We start from the raw sequence: 18,231 nt of genomic DNA on the forward strand, positions 1-18,231 counted from the left end.
CCCCCAAGAAATAGTGCTCGAGCCTACAATTGGCAACCAAATGCAAAAAATCAGCACAGCGTGTGGGAAATCTGATAAAAGGACGATGATCTATTCGGTGTGGAAGAATGAAGTGAGTTGCAGACGCAAGTGTAATAGAGTCCAAAAGCAGAGCATTCCAGAAACAGGGAATAAAAAGAGGAAAGGTGCGTACAATTTGAGCTGTTTTAAAAGCATTCGGCAGCATTTTCCGGCATTTCCTGGCGCTGTAAGAGGTGTCATTAACTCAACGATCCATTTATCGACCACAGAAAGAATGGGTGAGCAGGGCCTGTGCAGAATAAACCCTCTTCAACATAGGAAAACATCCCAGCAGAGAGCACGTGATCCACTGTTGCGTCCTAAGCATTAAACAACACACCTCTGACCCTTTCACTTTCACTGGGGTTGTGAGAAGGGGCGTTATTTTGCATCTTGTTTCAGAAAGGAGTCCATGATGACAGATCCGATTTTTCCGACAACTCCTACGTACTTTCAGTGGGACCCTGGTTTGCCAAAAGGAAAGGAAAGACTGGCCACCCTCTGCCTGCAAGGCATGGCGAATGTGTTGCAGATGGCAGAGTCTGAGTGACAGAGCCTCTCCAGTAAGTGAAAAAAGTGCAAGAAGAGGTAAGTGATTGGCGTGCCTTCCCGTTTCTTTCTGGAGTTGTTAAGGTAGTGTAGAAGAGCTATTTCTCCTGGCCAGAGTGAATGGAGGTGTCGCCACCCAGTGGGATGAGGAAAAGAGAACTGCATAGCAGCAACTATTGGTCCTTGGGAGGGGGGAATGAAGGCTGCTGTTGAGAAGCAGCGTCTCCCCTGGTGACTCCTCGGTGTCATGCCCTAAGGAGGGGTCCAAGGAGGCGGAGCACATGCTGTGTGAGGTGAGGGTTGTCCATTGCACTTGAGAGTGTGACAGGCGCCGCCTGCTGGTCGTGCTAGGTTTGGTGGGGGCTGCTGCAGCCTGTGAAGACGAGAGAAGCGGGAGTAGCGCCGAGCATGGTAAATGGAGGAGTAAAAAATGTTGTTCCGTGTGGGTTGGGGCATTGTGCCTGGGGCAGTGTGGGAGTTCCCAGTGGGAGGGTGTTCCGCTGCAATTAAGAGCAGTCGGCTCCAGGCCGGTGGGCCGGGTGAGCAGAAGAGAGCTGAAAGTGCAGCCTTTCCTGCCTACGGCCATACCACCCTGAATGCGCCCGATCTCGTCCGATCTCGGAAGCTAAGCAAGGTCGGGCCTGGTTAGTACTTGGATGGGAGACCGCCTGGGAATACCAGGTGCTGTAGGCATTTTGCCTCTCGCACACACTAGGTGGCGCACGTCTAACCTCCATTACACAGCTTCCTCGCTAATTTCATTTTACACTTTTTATTTACTACACTCTTTTTTTACTCTCTTAAAAAAAGAAAGGAAAAAGAACAGCATTAACACGAAAATACACACTTTCCCAAGGAAAACTTACAATTATTATGCACTTTACACTCGGCCCAAAGTCAAGACAGCATTTGCTCCACGACGGACAAAGGCTCCCCTAGCTAAGGCTTTGCTTTCTTGCGGTAAGCATATGTGTCAGGTCTTCAGATCAGATCTCACTTCTTGGCATCTCATTTCCTGGCAGGTCATGGGTTGTGATGCCACTTCCTGTTTTTCCAGGTGCGATTTCACACGGCCTGATGTCATGTGCCGTGATGTCATGTGCCGTGATGTCACTTGCATAGTGTCTAACTTGGTTAGTCCCCCGACTTATTTTCTTTAAGACTTGTACCATGAATAATCCTTAGCCCCCAAGAAATAGTGCTCGAGCCTACAATTGGCAACCAAATGCAAAAAATCAGCACAGCGTGTGGGAAATCTGATAAAAGGACGATGATCTATTCGGTGTGGAAGAATGAAGTGAGTTGCAGACGCAAGTGTAATAGAGTCCAAAAGCAGAGCATTCCAGAAACAGGGAATAAAAAGAGGAAAGGTGCGTACAATTTGAGCTGTTTTAAAAGCATTCGGCAGCATTTTCCGGCATTTCCTGGCGCTGTAAGAGGTGTCATTAACTCAACGATCCATTTATCGACCACAGAAAGAATGGGTGAGCAGGGCCTGTGCAGAATAAACCCTCTTCAACATAGGAAAACATCCCAGCAGAGAGCACGTGATCCACTGTTGCGTCCTAAGCATTAAACAACACACCTCTGACCCTTTCACTTTCACTGGGGTTGTGAGAAGGGGCGTTATTTTGCATCTTGTTTCAGAAAGGAGTCCATGATGACAGATCCGATTTTTCCGACAACTCCTACGTACTTTCAGTGGGACCCTGGTTTGCCAAAAGGAAAGGAAAGACTGGCCACCCTCTGCCTGCAAGGCATGGCGAATGTGTTGCAGATGGCAGAGTCTGAGTGACAGAGCCTCTCCAGTAAGTGAAAAAAGTGCAAGAAGAGGTAAGTGATTGGCGTGCCTTCCCGTTTCTTTCTGGAGTTGTTAAGGTAGTGTAGAAGAGCTATTTCTCCTGGCCAGAGTGAATGGAGGTGTCGCCACCCAGTGGGATGAGGAAAAGAGAACTGCATAGCAGCAACTATTGGTCCTTGGGAGGGGGGAATGAAGGCTGCTGTTGAGAAGCAGCGTCTCCCCTGGTGACTCCTCGGTGTCATGCCCTAAGGAGGGGTCCAAGGAGGCGCAGCACATGCTGTGTGAGGTGAGGGTTGTCCATTGCACTTGAGAGTGTGACAGGCGCCGCCTGCTGGTCGTGCTAGGTTTGGTGGGGGCTGCTGCAGCCTGTGAAGACGAGAGAAGCGGGAGTAGCGCCGAGCATGGTAAATGGAGGAGTAAAAAATGTTGTTCCGTGTGGGTTGGGGCATTGTGCCTGGGGCAGTGTGGGAGTTCCCATTGGGAGGGTGTTCCGCTGCAATTAAGAGCAGTCGGCTCCAGGCCGGTGGGCCGGGTGAGCAGAAGAGAGCTGAAAGTGCAGCCTTTCCTGCCTACGGCCATACCACCCTGAATGCGCCCGATCTCGTCCGATCTCGGAAGCTAAGCAGGGTCGGGCCTGGTTAGAACTTGGATGGGAGACCGCCTGGGAATACCAGGTGCTGTAGGCATTTTGCCTCTCGCGCACACTAGGTGGCGCACGTCTAACCTCCATTACACAGCTTCCTCGCTAATTTCATTTGACACTTTTTATTTACTACACTCTTTTTTTACTCTCTTAAAAAAAGAAAGGAAAAAGAACAGCATTAACACGAAAATACACACTTTCCCAAGGAAAACTTACAATTATTATGCACTTTACACTCGGCCCAAAGTCAAGACAGCATTTGCTCCACGACGGACAAAGGCTCCCCTAGCTAAGGCTTTGCTTTCTTGCGGTAAGCATATGTGTCAGGTCTTCAGATCAGATCTCACTTCTTGGCATCTCATTTCCTGGCAGGTCATGGGTTGTGATGCCACTTCCTGTTTTTCCAGGTGCGATTTCACACGGCCTGATGTCATGTGCCGTGATGTCATGTGCCGTGATGTCACTTGCATAGTGTCTAACTTGGTTAGTCCCCCGACTTATTTTCTTTAAGACTTGTACCATGAATAATCCTTAGCCCCCAAGAAATAGTGCTCGAGCCTACAATTGGCAACCAAATGCAAAAAATCAGCACAGCGTGTGGGAAATCTGATAAAAGGACGATGATCTATTAGGTGTGGAAGAATGAAGTGAGTTGCAGACGCAAGTGTAATAGAGTCCAAAAGCAGAGCATTCCAGAAACAGGGAATAAAAAGAGGAAAGGTGCGTACAATTTGAGCTGTTTTAAAAGCATTCGGCAGCATTTTCCGGCATTTCCTGGCGCTGTAAGAGGTGTCATTAACTCAACGATCCATTTATCGACCACAGAAAGAATGGGTGAGCAGGGCCTGTGCAGAATAAACCCTCTTCAACATAGGAAAACATCCCAGCAGAGAGCACGTGATCCACTGTTGCGTCCTAAGCATTAAACAACACACCTCTGACCCTTTCACTTTCACTGGGGTTGTGAGAAGGGGCGTTATTTTGCATCTTGTTTCAGAAAGGAGTCCATGATGACAGATCCGATTTTTCCGACAACTCCTACGTACTTTCAGTGGGACCCTGGTTTGCCAAAAGGAAAGGAAAGACTGGCCACCCTCTGCCTGCAAGGCATGGCGAATGTGTTGCAGATGGCAGAGTCTGAGTGACAGAGCCTCTCCAGTAAGTGAAAAAAGTGCAAGAAGAGGTAAGTGATTGGCGTGCCTTCCCGTTTCTTTCTGGAGTTGTTAAGGTAGTGTAGAAGAGCTATTTCTCCTGGCCAGAGTGAATGGAGGTGTCGCCACCCAGTGGGATGAGGAAAAGAGAACTGCATAGCAGCAACTATTGGTCCTTGGGAGGGGGGAATGAAGGCTGCTGTTGAGAAGCAGCGTCTCCCCTGGTGACTCCTCGGTGTCATGCCCTAAGGAGGGGTCCAAGGAGGCGCAGCACATGCTGTGTGAGGTGAGGGTTGTCCATTGCACTTGAGAGTGTGACAGGCGCCGCCTGCTGGTCGTGCTAGGTTTGGTGGGGGCTGCTGCAGCCTGTGAAGACGAGAGAAGCGGGAGTAGCGCCGAGCATGGTAAATGGAGGAGTAAAAAATGTTGTTCCGTGTGGGTTGGGGCATTGTGCCTGGGGCAGTGTGGGAGTTCCCAGTGGGAGGGTGTTCCGCTGCAATTAAGAGCAGTCGGCTCCAGGCCGGTGGGCCGGCTGAGCAGAAGAGAGCTGAAAGTGCAGCCTTTCCTGCCTACGGCCATACCACCCTGAATGCGCCCGATCTCGTCCGATCTCGGAAGCTAAGCAGGGTCGGGGCTGGTTAGTACTTGGATGGGAGACCGCCTGGGAATACCAGGTGCTGTAGGCATTTTGCCTCTCGCGCACACTAGGTGGCGCACGTCTAACCTCCATTACACAGCTTCCTCGCTAATTTCATTTGACACTTTTTATTTACTACACTCTTTTTTTACTCTCTTAAAAAAGGAAAGGAAAAAGAACAGCATTAACACGAAAATACACACTTTCCCAAGGAAAACTTACAATTATTATGCACTTTACACTCGGCCCAAAGTCAAGACAGCATTTGCTCCACGACGGACAAAGGCTCCCCTAGCTAAGGCTTTGCTTTCTTGCGGTAAGCATATGTGTCAGGTCTTCAGATCAGATCTCACTTCTTGGCATCTCATTTCCTGGCAGGTCATGGGTTGTGATGCCACTTCCTGTTTTTCCAGGTGCGATTTCACACGGCCTGATGTCATGTGCCGTGATGTCATGTGCCGTGATGTCACTTGCATAGTGTCTAACTTGGTTAGTCCCCCGACTTATTTTCTTTAAGACTTGTACCATGAATAATCCTTAGCCCCCAAGAAATAGTGCTCGAGCCTACAATTGGCAACCAAATGCAAAAAATCAGCACAGCGTGTGGGAAATCTGATAAAAGGACGATGATCTATTCGGTGTGGAAGAATGAAGTGAGTTGCAGACGCAAGTGTAATAGAGTCCAAAAGCAGAGCATTCCAGAAACAGGGAATAAAAAGAGGAAAGGTGCGTACAATTTGAGCTGTTTTAAAAGCATTCGGCAGCATTTTCCGGCATTTCCTGGCGCTGTAAGAGGTGTCATTAACTCAACGATCCATTTATCGACCACAGAAAGAATGGGTGAGCAGGGCCTGTGCAGAATAAACCCTCTTCAACATAGGAAAACATCCCAGCAGAGAGCACGTGATCCACTGTTGCGTCCTAAGCATTAAACAACACACCTCTGACCCTTTCACTTTCACTGGGGTTGTGAGAAGGGGCGTTATTTTGCATCTTGTTTCAGAAAGGAGTCCATGATGACAGATCCGATTTTTCCGACAACTCCTACGTACTTTCAGTGGGACCCTGGTTTGCCAAAAGGAAAGGAAAGACTGGCCACCCTCTGCCTGCAAGGCATGGCGAATGTGTTGCAGATGGCAGAGTCTGAGTGACAGAGCCTCTCCAGTAAGTGAAAAAAGTGCAAGAAGAGGTAAGTGATTGGCGTGCCTTCCCGTTTCTTTCTGGAGTTGTTAAGGTAGTGTAGAAGAGCTATTTCTCCTGGCCAGAGTGAATGGAGGTGTCGCCACCCAGTGGGATGAGGAAAAGAGAACTGCATAGCAGCAACTATTGGTCCTTGGGAGGGGGGAATGAAGGCTGCTGTTGAGAAGCAGCGTCTCCCCTGGTGACTCCTCGGTGTCATGCCCTAAGGAGGGGTCCAAGGAGGCGCAGCACATGCTGTGTGAGGTGAGGGTTGTCCATTGCACTTGAGAGTGTGACAGGCGCCGCCTGCTGGTCGTGCTAGGTTTGGTGGGGGCTGCTGCAGCCTGTGAAGACGAGAGAAGCGGGAGTAGCGCCGAGCATGGTAAATGGAGGAGTAAAAAATGTTGTTCCGTGTGGGTTGGGGCATTGTGCCTGGGGCAGTGTGGGAGTTCCCAGTGGGAGGGTGTTCCGCTGCAATTAAGAGCAGTCGGCTCCAGGCCGGTGGGCCGGGTGAGCAGAAGAGAGCTGAAAGTGCAGCCTTTCCTGCCTACGGCCATACCACCCTGAATGCGCCCGATCTCGTCCGATCTCGGAAGCTAAGCAGGGTCGGGCCTGGTTAGTACTTGGATGGGAGACCGCCTGGGAATACCAGGTGCTGTAGGCATTTTGCCTCTCGCGCACACTAGGTGGCGCACGTCTAACCTCCATTACACAGCTTCCTCGCTAATTTCATTTGACACTTTTTATTTACTACACTCTTTTTTTACTCTCTTAAAAAAAGAAAGGAAAAAGAACAGCATTAACACGAAAATACACACTTTCCCAAGGAAAACTTACAATTATTATGCACTTTACACTCGGCCCAAAGTCAAGACAGCATTTGCTCCACGACGGACAAAGGCTCCCCTAGCTAAGGCTTTGCTTTCTTGCGGTAAGCATATGTGTCAGGTCTTCAGATCAGATCTCACTTCTTGGCATCTCATTTCCTGGCAGGTCATGGGTTGTGATGCCACTTCCTGTTTTTCCAGGTGCGATTTCACACGGCCTGATGTCATGTGCCGTGATGTCATGTGCCGTGATGTCACTTGCATAGTGTCTAACTTGGTTAGTCCCCCGACTTATTTTCTTTAAGACTTGTACCATGAATAATCCTTAGCCCCCAAGAAATAGTGCTCGAGCCTACAATTGGCAACCAAATGCAAAAAATCTGCACAGCGTGTGGGAAATCTGATAAAAGGACGATGATCTATTAGGTGTGGAAGAATGAAGTGAGTTGCAGACGCAAGTGTAATAGAGTCCAAAAGCAGAGCATTCCAGAAACAGGGAATAAAAAGAGGAAAGGTGCGTACAATTTGAGCTGTTTTAAAAGCATTCGGCAGCATTTTCCGGCATTTCCTGGTGCTGTAAGAGGTGTCATTAACTCAACGATCCATTTATCGACCACAGAAAGAATGGGTGAGCAGGGCCTGTGCAGAATAAACCCTCTTCAAAATAGGAAAACATCCCAGCAGAGAGCACGTGATCCACTGTTGCGTCCTAAGCATTAAACAACACACCTCTGACCCTTTCACTTTCACTGGGGTTGTGAGAAGGGGCGTTATTTTGCATCTTGTTTCAGAAAGGAGTCCATGATGACAGATCCGATTTTTCCGACAACTCCTACGTACTTTCAGTGGGACCCTGGTTTGCCAAAAGGAAAGGAAAGACTGGCCACCCTCTGCCTGCAAGGCATGGCGAATGTGTTGCAGATGGCAGAGTCTGAGTGACAGAGCCTCTCCAGTAAGTGAAAAAAGTGCAAGAAGAGGTAAGTGATTGGCGTGCCTTCCCGTTTCTTTCTGGAGTTGTTAAGGTAGTGTAGAAGAGCTATTTCTCCTGGCCAGAGTGAATGGAGGTGTCGCCACCCAGTGGGATGAGGAAAAGAGAACTGCATAGCAGCAACTATTGGTCCTTGGGAGGGGGGAATGAAGGCTGCTGTTGAGAAGCAGCGTCTCCCCTGGTGACTCCTCGGTGTCATGCCCTAAGGAGGGGTCCAAGGAGGCGCAGCACATGCTGTGTGAGGTGAGGGTTGTCCATTGCACTTGAGAGTGTGACAGGCGCCGCCTGCTGGTCGTGCTAGGTTTGGTGGGGGCTGCTGCAGCCTGTGAAGACGAGAGAAGCGGGAGTAGCGCCGAGCATGGTAAATGGAGGAGTAAAAAATGTTGTTCCGTGTGGGTTGGGGCATTGTGCCTGGGGCAGTGTGGGAGTTCCCAGTGGGAGGGTGTTCCGCTGCAATTAAGAGCAGTCGGCTCCAGGCCGGTGGGCCGGGTGAGCAGAAGAGAGCTGAAAGTGCAGCCTTTCCTGCCTACGGCCATACCACCCTGAATGCGCCCGATCTCGTCCGATCTCGGAAGCTAAGCAGGGTCGGGCCTGGTTAGTACTTGGATGGGAGACCGCCTGGGAATACCAGGTGCTGTAGGCATTTTGCCTCTCGCGCACACTAGGTGGCGCACGTCTAACCTCCATTACACAGCTTCCTCGCTAATTTCATTTTACACTTTTTATTTACTACACTCTTTTTTTACTCTCTTAAAAAAAGAAAGGAAAAAGAACAGCATTAACACGAAAATACACACTTTCCCAAGGAAAACTTACAATTATTATGCACTTTACACTCGGCCCAAAGTCAAGACAGCATTTGCTCCACGACGGACAAAGGCTCCCCTAGCTAAGGCTTTGCTTTCTTGCGGTAAGCATATGTGTCAGGTCTTCAGATCAGATCTCACTTCTTGGCATCTCATTTCCTGGCAGGTCATGGGTTGTGATGCCACTTCCTGTTTTTCCAGGTGCGATTTCACACGGCCTGATGTCATGTGCCGTGATGTCATGTGCCGTGATGTCACTTGCATAGTGTCTAACTTGGTTAGTCCCCCGACTTATTTTCTTTAAGACTTGTACCATGAATAATCCTTAGCCCCCAAGAAATAGTGCTCGAGCCTACAATTGGCAACCAAATGCAAAAAATCAGCACAGCGTGTGGGAAATCTGATAAAAGGACGATGATCTATTAGGTGTGGAAGAATGAAGTGAGTTGCAGACGCAAGTGTAATAGAGTCCAAAAGCAGAGCATTCCAGAAACAGGGAATAAAAAGAGGAAAGGTGCGTACAATTTGAGCTGTTTTAAAAGCATTCGGCAGCATTTTTCGGCATTTCCTGGTGCTGTAAGAGGTGTCATTAACTCAACGATCCATTTATCGACCACAGAAAGAATGGGTGAGCAGGGCCTGTGCAGAATAAACCCTCTTCAAAATAGGAAAACATCCCAGCAGAGAGCACGTGATCCACTGTTGCGTCCTAAGCATTAAACAACACACCTCTGACCCTTTCACTTTCACTGGGGTTGTGAGAAGGGGCGTTATTTTGCATCTTGTTTCAGAAAGGAGTCCATGATGACAGATCCGATTTTTCCGACAACTCCTACGTACTTTCAGTGGGACCCTGGTTTGCCAAAAGGAAAGGAAAGACTGGCCACCCTCTGCCTGCAAGGCATGGCGAATGTGTTGCAGATGGCAGAGTCTGAGTGACAGAGCCTCTCCAGTAAGTGAAAAAAGTGCAAGAAGAGGTAAGTGATTGGCGTGCCTTCCCGTTTCTTTCTGGAGTTGTTAAGGTAGTGTAGAAGAGCTATTTCTCCTGGCCAGAGTGAATGGAGGTGTCGCCACCCAGTGGGATGAGGAAAAGAGAACTGCATAGCAGCAACTATTGGTCCTTGGGAGGGGGGAATGAAGGCTGCTGTTGAGAAGCAGCGTCTCCCCTGGTGACTCCTCGGTGTCATGCCCTAAGGAGGGGTCCAAGGAGGCGCAGCACATGCTGTGTGAGGTGAGGGTTGTCCATTGCACTTGAGAGTGTGACAGGCGCCGCCTGCTGGTCGTGCTAGGTTTGGTGGGGGCTGCTGCAGCCTGTGAAGACGAGAGAAGCGGGAGTAGCGCCGAGCATGGTAAATGGAGGAGTAAAAAATGTTGTTCCGTGTGGGTTGGGGCATTGTGCCTGGGGCAGTGTGGGAGTTCCCAGTGGGAGGGTGTTCCGCTGCAATTAAGAGCAGTCGGCTCCAGGCCGGTGGGCCGGGTGAGCAGAAGAGAGCTGAAAGTGCAGCCTTTCCTGCCTACGGCCATACCACCCTGAATGCGCCCGATCTCGTCCGATCTCGGAAGCTAAGCAGGGTCGGGCCTGGTTAGAACTTGGATGGGAGACCGCCTGGGAATACCAGGTGCTGTAGGCATTTTGCCTCTCGCGCACACTAGGTGGCGCACGTCTAACCTCCATTACACAGCTTCCTCGCTAATTTCATTTGACACTTTTTATTTACTACACTCTTTTTTTACTCTCTTAAAAAAAGAAAGGAAAAAGAACAGCATTAACACGAAAATACACACTTTCCCAAGGAAAACTTACAATTATTATGCACTTTACACTCGGCCCAAAGTCAAGACAGCATTTGCTCCACGACGGACAAAGGCTCCCCTAGCTAAGGCTTTGCTTTCTTGCGGTAAGCATATGTGTCAGGTCTTCAGATCAGATCTCACTTCTTGGCATCTCATTTCCTGGCAGGTCATGGGTTGTGATGCCACTTCCTGTTTTTCCAGGTGCGATTTCACACGGCCTGATGTCATGTGCCGTGATGTCATGTGCCGTGATGTCACTTGCATAGTGTCTAACTTGGTTAGTCCCCCGACTTATTTTCTTTAAGACTTGTACCATGAATAATCCTTAGCCCCCAAGAAATAGTGCTCGAGCCTACAATTGGCAACCAAATGCAAAAAATCAGCACAGCGTGTGGGAAATCTGATAAAAGGACGATGATCTATTAGGTGTGGAAGAATGAAGTGAGTTGCAGACGCAAGTGTAATAGAGTCCAAAAGCAGAGCATTCCAGAAACAGGGAATAAAAAGAGGAAAGGTGCGTACAATTTGAGCTGTTTTAAAAGCATTCGGCAGCATTTTCCGGCATTTCCTGGCGCTGTAAGAGGTGTCATTAACTCAACGATCCATTTATCGACCACAGAAAGAATGGGTGAGCAGGGCCTGTGCAGAATAAACCCTCTTCAACATAGGAAAACATCCCAGCAGAGAGCACGTGATCCACTGTTGCGTCCTAAGCATTAAACAACACACCTCTGACCCTTTCACTTTCACTGGGGTTGTGAGAAGGGGCGTTATTTTGCATCTTGTTTCAGAAAGGAGTCCATGATGACAGATCCGATTTTTCCGACAACTCCTACGTACTTTCAGTGGGACCCTGGTTTGCCAAAAGGAAAGGAAAGACTGGCCACCCTCTGCCTGCAAGGCATGGCGAATGTGTTGCAGATGGCAGAGTCTGAGTGACAGAGCCTCTCCAGTAAGTGAAAAAAGTGCAAGAAGAGGTAAGTGATTGGCGTGCCTTCCCGTTTCTTTCTGGAGTTGTTAAGGTAGTGTAGAAGAGCTATTTCTCCTGGCCAGAGTGAATGGAGGTGTCGCCACCCAGTGGGATGAGGAAAAGAGAACTGCATAGCAGCAACTATTGGTCCTTGGGAGGGGGGAATGAAGGCTGCTGTTGAGAAGCAGCGTCTCCCCTGGTGACTCCTCGGTGTCATGCCCTAAGGAGGGGTCCAAGGAGGCGCAGCACATGCTGTGTGAGGTGAGGGTTGTCCATTGCACTTGAGAGTGTGACAGGCGCCGCCTGCTGGTCGTGCTAGGTTTGGTGGGGGCTGCTGCAGCCTGTGAAGACGAGAGAAGCGGGAGTAGCGCCGAGCATGGTAAATGGAGGAGTAAAAAATGTTGTTCCGTGTGGGTTGGGGCATTGTGCCTGGGGCAGTGTGGGAGTTCCCAGTGGGAGGGTGTTCCGCTGCAATTAAGAGCAGTCGGCTCCAGGCCGGTGGGCCGGGTGAGCAGAAGAGAGCTGAAAGTGCAGCCTTTCCTGCCTACGGCCATACCACCCTGAATGCGCCCGATCTCGTCCGATCTCGGAAGCTAAGCAGGGTCGGGCCTGGTTAGTACTTGGATGGGAGACCGCCTGGGAATACCAGGTGCTGTAGGCATTTTGCCTCTCGCACACACTAGGTGGCGCACGTCTAACCTCCATTACACAGCTTCCTCGCTAATTTCATTTGACACTTTTTATTTACTACACTCTTTTTTTACTCTCTTAAAAAAAGAAAGGAAAAAGAACAGCATTAACACGAAAATACACACTTTCCCAAGGAAAACTTACAATTATTATGCACTTTACACTCGGCCCAAAGTCAAGACAGCATTTGCTCCACGACGGACAAAGGCTCCCCTAGCTAAGGCTTTGCTTTCTTGCGGTAAGCATATGTGTCAGGTCTTCAGATCAGATCTCACTTCTTGGCATCTCATTTCCTGGCAGGTCATGGGTTGTGATGCCACTTCCTGTTTTTCCAGGTGCGATTTCACACGGCCTGATGTCATGTGCCGTGATGTCATGTGCCGTGATGTCACTTGCATAGTGTCTAACTTGGTTAGTCCCCCGACTTATTTTCTTTAAGACTTGTACCATGAATAATCCTTAGCCCCCAAGAAATAGTGCTCGAGCCTACAATTGGCAACCAAATGCAAAAAATCAGCACAGCGTGTGGGAAATCTGATAAAAGGACGATGATCTATTCGGTGTGGAAGAATGAAGTGAGTTGCAGACGCAAGTGTAATAGAGTCCAAAAGCAGAGCATTCCAGAAACAGGGAATAAAAAGAGGAAAGGTGCGTACAATTTGAGCTGTTTTAAAAGCATTCGGCAGCATTTTCCGGCATTTCCTGGCGCTGTAAGAGGTGTCATTAACTCAACGATCCATTTATCGACCACAGAAAGAATGGGTGAGCAGGGCCTGTGCAGAATAAACCCTCTTCAACATAGGAAAACATCCCAGCAGAGAGCACGTGATCCACTGTTGCGTCCTAAGCATTAAACAACACACCTCTGACCCTTTCACTTTCACTGGGGTTGTGAGAAGGGGCGTTATTTTGCATCTTGTTTCAGAAAGGAGTCCATGATGACAGATCCGATTTTTCCGACAACTCCTACGTACTTTCAGTGGGACCCTGGTTTGCCAAAAGGAAAGGAAAGACTGGCCACCCTCTGCCTGCAAGGCATGGCGAATGTGTTGCAGATGGCAGAGTCTGAGTGACAGAGCCTCTCCAGTAAGTGAAAAAAGTGCAAGAAGAGGTAAGTGATTGGCGTGCCTTCCCGTTTCTTTCTGGAGTTGTTAAGGTAGTGTAGAAGAGCTATTTCTCCTGGCCAGAGTGAATGGAGGTGTCGCCACCCAGTGGGATGAGGAAAAGAGAACTGCATAGCAGCAACTATTGGTCCTTGGGAGGGGGGAATGAAGGCTGCTGTTGAGAAGCAGCGTCTCCCCTGGTGACTCCTCGGTGTCATGCCCTAAGGAGGGGTCCAAGGAGGCGCAGCACATGCTGTGTGAGGTGAGGGTTGTCCATTGCACTTGAGAGTGTGACAGGCGCCGCCTGCTGGTCGTGCTAGGTTTGGTGGGGGCTGCTGCAGCCTGTGAAGACGAGAGAAGCGGGAGTAGCGCCGAGCATGGTAAATGGAGGAGTAAAAAATGTTGTTCCGTGTGGGTTGGGGCATTGTGCCTGGGGCAGTGTGGGAGTTCCCAGTGGGAGGGTGTTCCGCTGCAATTAAGAGCAGTCGGCTCCAGGCCGGTGGGCCGGGTGAGCAGAAGAGAGCTGAAAGTGCAGCCTTTCCTGCCTACGGCCATACCACCCTGAATGCGCCCGATCTCGTCCGATCTCGGAAGCTAAGCAGGGTCGGGCCTGGTTAGAACTTGGATGGGAGACCGCCTGGGAATACCAGGTGCTGTAGGCATTTTGCCTCTCGCGCACACTAGGTGGCGCACGTCTAACCTCCATTACACAGCTTCCTCGCTAATTTCATTTGACACTTTTTATTTACTACACTCTTTTTTTACTCTCTTAAAAAAAGAAAGGAAAAAGAACAGCATTAACACGAAAATACACACTTTCCCAAGGAAAACTTACAATTATTATGCACTTTACACTCGGCCCAAAGTCAAGACAGCATTTGCTCCACGACGGACAAAGGCTCCCCTAGCTAAGGCTTTGCTTTCTTGCGGTAAGCATATGTGTCAGGTCTTCAGATCAGATCTCACTTCTTGGCATCTCATTTCCTGGCAGGTCATGGGTTGTGATGCCACTTCCTGTTTTTCCAGGTGCGATTTCACACGGCCTGATGTCATGTGCCGTGATGTCATGTGCCGTGATGTCACTTGCATAGTGTCTAACTTGGTTAGTCCCCCGACTTATTTTCTTTAAGACTTGTACCATGAATAATCCTTAGCCCCCAAGAAATAGTGCTCGAGCCTACAATTGGCAACCAAATGCAAAAAATCAGCACAGCGTGTGGGAAATCTGATAAAAGGACGATGATCTATTAGGTGTGGAAGAATGAAGTGAGTTGCAGACGCAAGTGTAATAGAGTCCAAAAGCAGAGCATTCCAGAAACAGGGAATAAAAAGAGGAAAGGTGCGTACAATTTGAGCTGTTTTAAAAGCATTCGGCAGCATTTTCCGGCATTTCCTGGCGCTGTAAGAGGTGTCATTAACTCAACGATCCATTTATCGACCACAGAAAGAATGGGTGAGCAGGGCCTGTGCAGAATAAACCCTCTTCAACATAGGAAAACATCCCAGCAGAGAGCACGTGATCCACTGTTGCGTCCTAAGCATTAAACAACACACCTCTGACCCTTTCACTTTCACTGGGGTTGTGAGAAGGGGCGTTATTTTGCATCTTGTTTCAGAAAGGAGTCCATGATGACAGATCCGATTTTTCCGACAACTCCTACGTACTTTCAGTGGGACCCTGGTTTGCCAAAAGGAAAGGAAAGACTGGCCACCCTCTGCCTGCAAGGCATGGCGAATGTGTTGCAGATGGCAGAGTCTGAGTGACAGAGCCTCTCCAGTAAGTGAAAAAAGTGCAAGAAGAGGTAAGTGATTGGCGTGCCTTCCCGTTTCTTTCTGGAGTTGTTAAGGTAGTGTAGAAGAGCTATTTCTCCTGGCCAGAGTGAATGGAGGTGTCGCCACCCAGTGGGATGAGGAAAAGAGAACTGCATAGCAGCAACTATTGGTCCTTGGGAGGGGGGAATGAAGGCTGCTGTTGAGAAGCAGCGTCTCCCCTGGTGACTCCTCGGTGTCATGCCCTAAGGAGGGGTCCAAGGAGGCGCAGCACATGCTGTGTGAGGTGAGGGTTGTCCATTGCACTTGAGAGTGTGACAGGCGCCGCCTGCTGGTCGTGCTAGGTTTGGTGGGGGCTGCTGCAGCCTGTGAAGACGAGAGAAGCGGGAGTAGCGCCGAGCATGGTAAATGGAGGAGTAAAAAATGTTGTTCCGTGTGGGTTGGGGCATTGTGCCTGGGGCAGTGTGGGAGTTCCCAGTGGGAGGGTGTTCCGCTGCAATTAAGAGCAGTCGGCTCCAGGCCGGTGGGCCGGCTGAGCAGAAGAGAGCTGAAAGTGCAGCCTTTCCTGCCTACGGCCATACCACCCTGAATGCGCCCGATCTCGTCCGATCTCGGAAGCTAAGCAGGGTCGGGGCTGGTTAGTACTTGGATGGGAGACCGCCTGGGAATACCAGGTGCTGTAGGCATTTTGCCTCTCGCGCACACTAGGTGGCGCACGTCTAACCTCCATTACACAGCTTCCTCGCTAATTTCATTTGACACTTTTTATTTACTACACTCTTTTTTTACTCTCTTAAAAAAGGAAAGGAAAAAGAACAGCATTAACACGAAAATACACACTTTCCCAAGGAAAACTTACAATTATTATGCACTTTACACTCGGCCCAAAGTCAAGACAGCATTTGCTCCACGACGGACAAAGGCTCCCCTAGCTAAGGCTTTGCTTTCTTGCGGTAAGCATATGTGTCAGGTCTTCAGATCAGATCTCACTTCTTGGCATCTCATTTCCTGGCAGGTCATGGGTTGTGATGCCACTTCCTGTTTTTCCAGGTGCGATTTCACACGGCCTGATGTCATGTGCCGTGATGTCATGTGCCGTGATGTCACTTGCATAGTGTCTAACTTGGTTAGTCCCCCGACTTATTTTCTTTAAGACTTGTACCATGAATAATCCTTAGCCCCCAAGAAATAGTGCTCGAGCCTACAATTGGCAACCAAATGCAAAAAATCAGCACAGCGTGTGGGAAATCTGATAAAAGGACGATGATCTATTCGGTGTGGAAGAATGAAGTGAGTTGCAGACGCAAGTGTAATAGAGTCCAAAAGCAGAGCATTCCAGAAACAGGGAATAAAAAGAGGAAAGGTGCGTACAATTTGAGCTGTTTTAAAAGCATTCGGCAGCATTTTCCGGCATTTCCTGGCGCTGTAAGAGGTGTCATTAACTCAACGATCCATTTATCGACCACAGAAAGAATGGGTGAGCAGGGCCTGTGCAGAATAAACCCTCTTCAACATAGGAAAACATCCCAGCAGAGAGCACGTGATCCACTGTTGCGTCCTAAGCATTAAACAACACACCTCTGACCCTTTCACTTTCACTGGGGTTGTGAGAAGGGGCGTTATTTTGCATCTTGTTTCAGAAAGGAGTCCATGATGACAGATCCGATTTTTCCGACAACTCCTACGTACTTTCAGTGGGACCCTGGTTTGCCAAAAGGAAAGGAAAGACTGGCCACCCTCTGCCTGCAAGGCATGGCGAATGTGTTGCAGATGGCAGAGTCTGAGTGACAGAGCCTCTCCAGTAAGTGAAAAAAGTGCAAGAAGAGGTAAGTGATTGGCGTGCCTTCCCGTTTCTTTCTGGAGTTGTTAAGGTAGTGTAGAAGAGCTATTTCTCCTGGCCAGAGTGAATGGAGGTGTCGCCACCCAGTGGGATGAGGAAAAGAGAACTGCATAGCAGCAACTATTGGTCCTTGGGAGGGGGGAATGAAGGCTGCTGTTGAGAAGCAGCGTCTCCCCTGGTGACTCCTCGGTGTCATGCCCTAAGGAGGGGTCCAAGGAGGCGCAGCACATGCTGTGTGAGGTGAGGGTTGTCCATTGCACTTGAGAGTGTGACAGGCGCCGCCTGCTGGTCGTGCTAGGTTTGGTGGGGGCTGCTGCAGCCTGTGAAGACGAGAGAAGCGGGAGTAGCGCCGAGCATGGTAAATGGAGGAGTAAAAAATGTTGTTCCGTGTGGGTTGGGGCATTGTGCCTGGGGCAGTGTGGGAGTTCCCAGTGGGAGGGTGTTCCGCTGCAATTAAGAGCAGTCGGCTCCAGGCCGGTGGGCCGGGTGAGCAGAAGAGAGCTGAAAGTGCAGCCTTTCCTGCCTACGGCCATACCACCCTGAATGCGCCCGATCTCGTCCGATCTCGGAAGCTAAGCAGGGTCGGGCCTGGTTAGTACTTGGATGGGAGACCGCCTGGGAATACCAGGTGCTGTAGGCATTTTGCCTCTCGCGCACACTAGGTGGCGCACGTCTAACCTCCATTACACAGCTTCCTCGCTAATTTCATTTGACACTTTTTATTTACTACACTCTTTTTTTACTCTCTTAAAAAAAGAAAGGAAAAAGAACAGCATTAACACGAAAATACACACTTTCCCAAGGAAAACTTACAATTATTATGCACTTTACACTCGGCCCAAAGTCAAGACAGCATTTGCTCCACGACGGACAAAGGCTCCCCTAGCTAAGGCTTTGCTTTCTTGCGGTAAGCATATGTGTCAGGTCTTCAGATCAGATCTCACTTCTTGGCATCTCATTTCCTGGCAGGTCATGGGTTGTGATGCCACTTCCTGTTTTTCCAGGTGCGATTTCACACGGCCTGATGTCATGTGCCGTGATGTCATGTGCCGTGATGTCACTTGCATAGTGTCTAACTTGGTTAGTCCCCCGACTTATTTTCTTTAAGACTTGTACCATGAATAATCCTTAGCCCCCAAGAAATAGTGCTCGAGCCTACAATTGGCAACCAAATGCAAAAAATCTGCACAGCGTGTGGGAAATCTGATAAAAGGACGATGATCTATTAGGTGTGGAAGAATGAAGTGAGTTGCAGACGCAAGTGTAATAGAGTCCAAAAGCAGAGCATTCCAGAAACAGGGAATAAAAAGAGGAAAGGTGCGTACAATTTGAGCTGTTTTAAAAGCATTCGGCAGCATTTTTCGGCATTTCCTGGTGCTGTAAGAGGTGTCATTAACTCAACGATCCATTTATCGACCACAGA

General features: G+C 49.3%; 10 non-coding genes across 10 annotated transcripts; all 10 read left to right on the forward strand.

The window, feature by feature from the left end:
• The first annotated feature begins 1,183 nt into the window (after positions 1–1,183).
• Positions 1,184–1,302, forward strand: LOC138252728 (5S ribosomal RNA). Its single transcript, XR_011195452.1, has one exon. It is a non-coding gene; the product is annotated as a 5S ribosomal RNA (ribosomal RNA).
• A 1,675-nt stretch (positions 1,303–2,977) lies between these two features.
• LOC138253427 (5S ribosomal RNA) lies at positions 2,978–3,096 on the forward strand. Its single transcript, XR_011196118.1, has one exon. It is a non-coding gene; the product is annotated as a 5S ribosomal RNA (ribosomal RNA).
• A 1,675-nt stretch (positions 3,097–4,771) lies between these two features.
• Positions 4,772–4,890, forward strand: LOC138253336 (5S ribosomal RNA). Its single transcript, XR_011196029.1, has one exon. It is a non-coding gene; the product is annotated as a 5S ribosomal RNA (ribosomal RNA).
• A 1,675-nt stretch (positions 4,891–6,565) lies between these two features.
• LOC138253730 (5S ribosomal RNA) lies at positions 6,566–6,684 on the forward strand. Its single transcript, XR_011196413.1, has one exon. It is a non-coding gene; the product is annotated as a 5S ribosomal RNA (ribosomal RNA).
• A 1,675-nt stretch (positions 6,685–8,359) lies between these two features.
• Positions 8,360–8,478, forward strand: LOC138253843 (5S ribosomal RNA). Its single transcript, XR_011196524.1, has one exon. It is a non-coding gene; the product is annotated as a 5S ribosomal RNA (ribosomal RNA).
• A 1,675-nt stretch (positions 8,479–10,153) lies between these two features.
• On the forward strand, positions 10,154–10,272 carry LOC138253439 (5S ribosomal RNA). The gene has a single exon (XR_011196129.1). It is a non-coding gene; the product is annotated as a 5S ribosomal RNA (ribosomal RNA).
• Positions 10,273–11,947: 1,675 nt separating this feature from the next.
• Positions 11,948–12,066, forward strand: LOC138253955 (5S ribosomal RNA). Its single transcript, XR_011196635.1, has one exon. It is a non-coding gene; the product is annotated as a 5S ribosomal RNA (ribosomal RNA).
• A 1,675-nt stretch (positions 12,067–13,741) lies between these two features.
• Positions 13,742–13,860, forward strand: LOC138253451 (5S ribosomal RNA). The gene has a single exon (XR_011196141.1). It is a non-coding gene; the product is annotated as a 5S ribosomal RNA (ribosomal RNA).
• Positions 13,861–15,535: 1,675 nt separating this feature from the next.
• LOC138253348 (5S ribosomal RNA) lies at positions 15,536–15,654 on the forward strand. The gene has a single exon (XR_011196040.1). It is a non-coding gene; the product is annotated as a 5S ribosomal RNA (ribosomal RNA).
• A 1,675-nt stretch (positions 15,655–17,329) lies between these two features.
• Positions 17,330–17,448, forward strand: LOC138254069 (5S ribosomal RNA). The gene has a single exon (XR_011196746.1). It is a non-coding gene; the product is annotated as a 5S ribosomal RNA (ribosomal RNA).
• Positions 17,449–18,231: the final 783 nt, after the last annotated feature.

This window comes from Pleurodeles waltl, chromosome 8, assembly GCF_031143425.1.
Source record: "Pleurodeles waltl isolate 20211129_DDA chromosome 8, aPleWal1.hap1.20221129, whole genome shotgun sequence".
Classification (NCBI taxonomy): Eukaryota; Metazoa; Chordata; class Amphibia; order Caudata; family Salamandridae; genus Pleurodeles; species Pleurodeles waltl.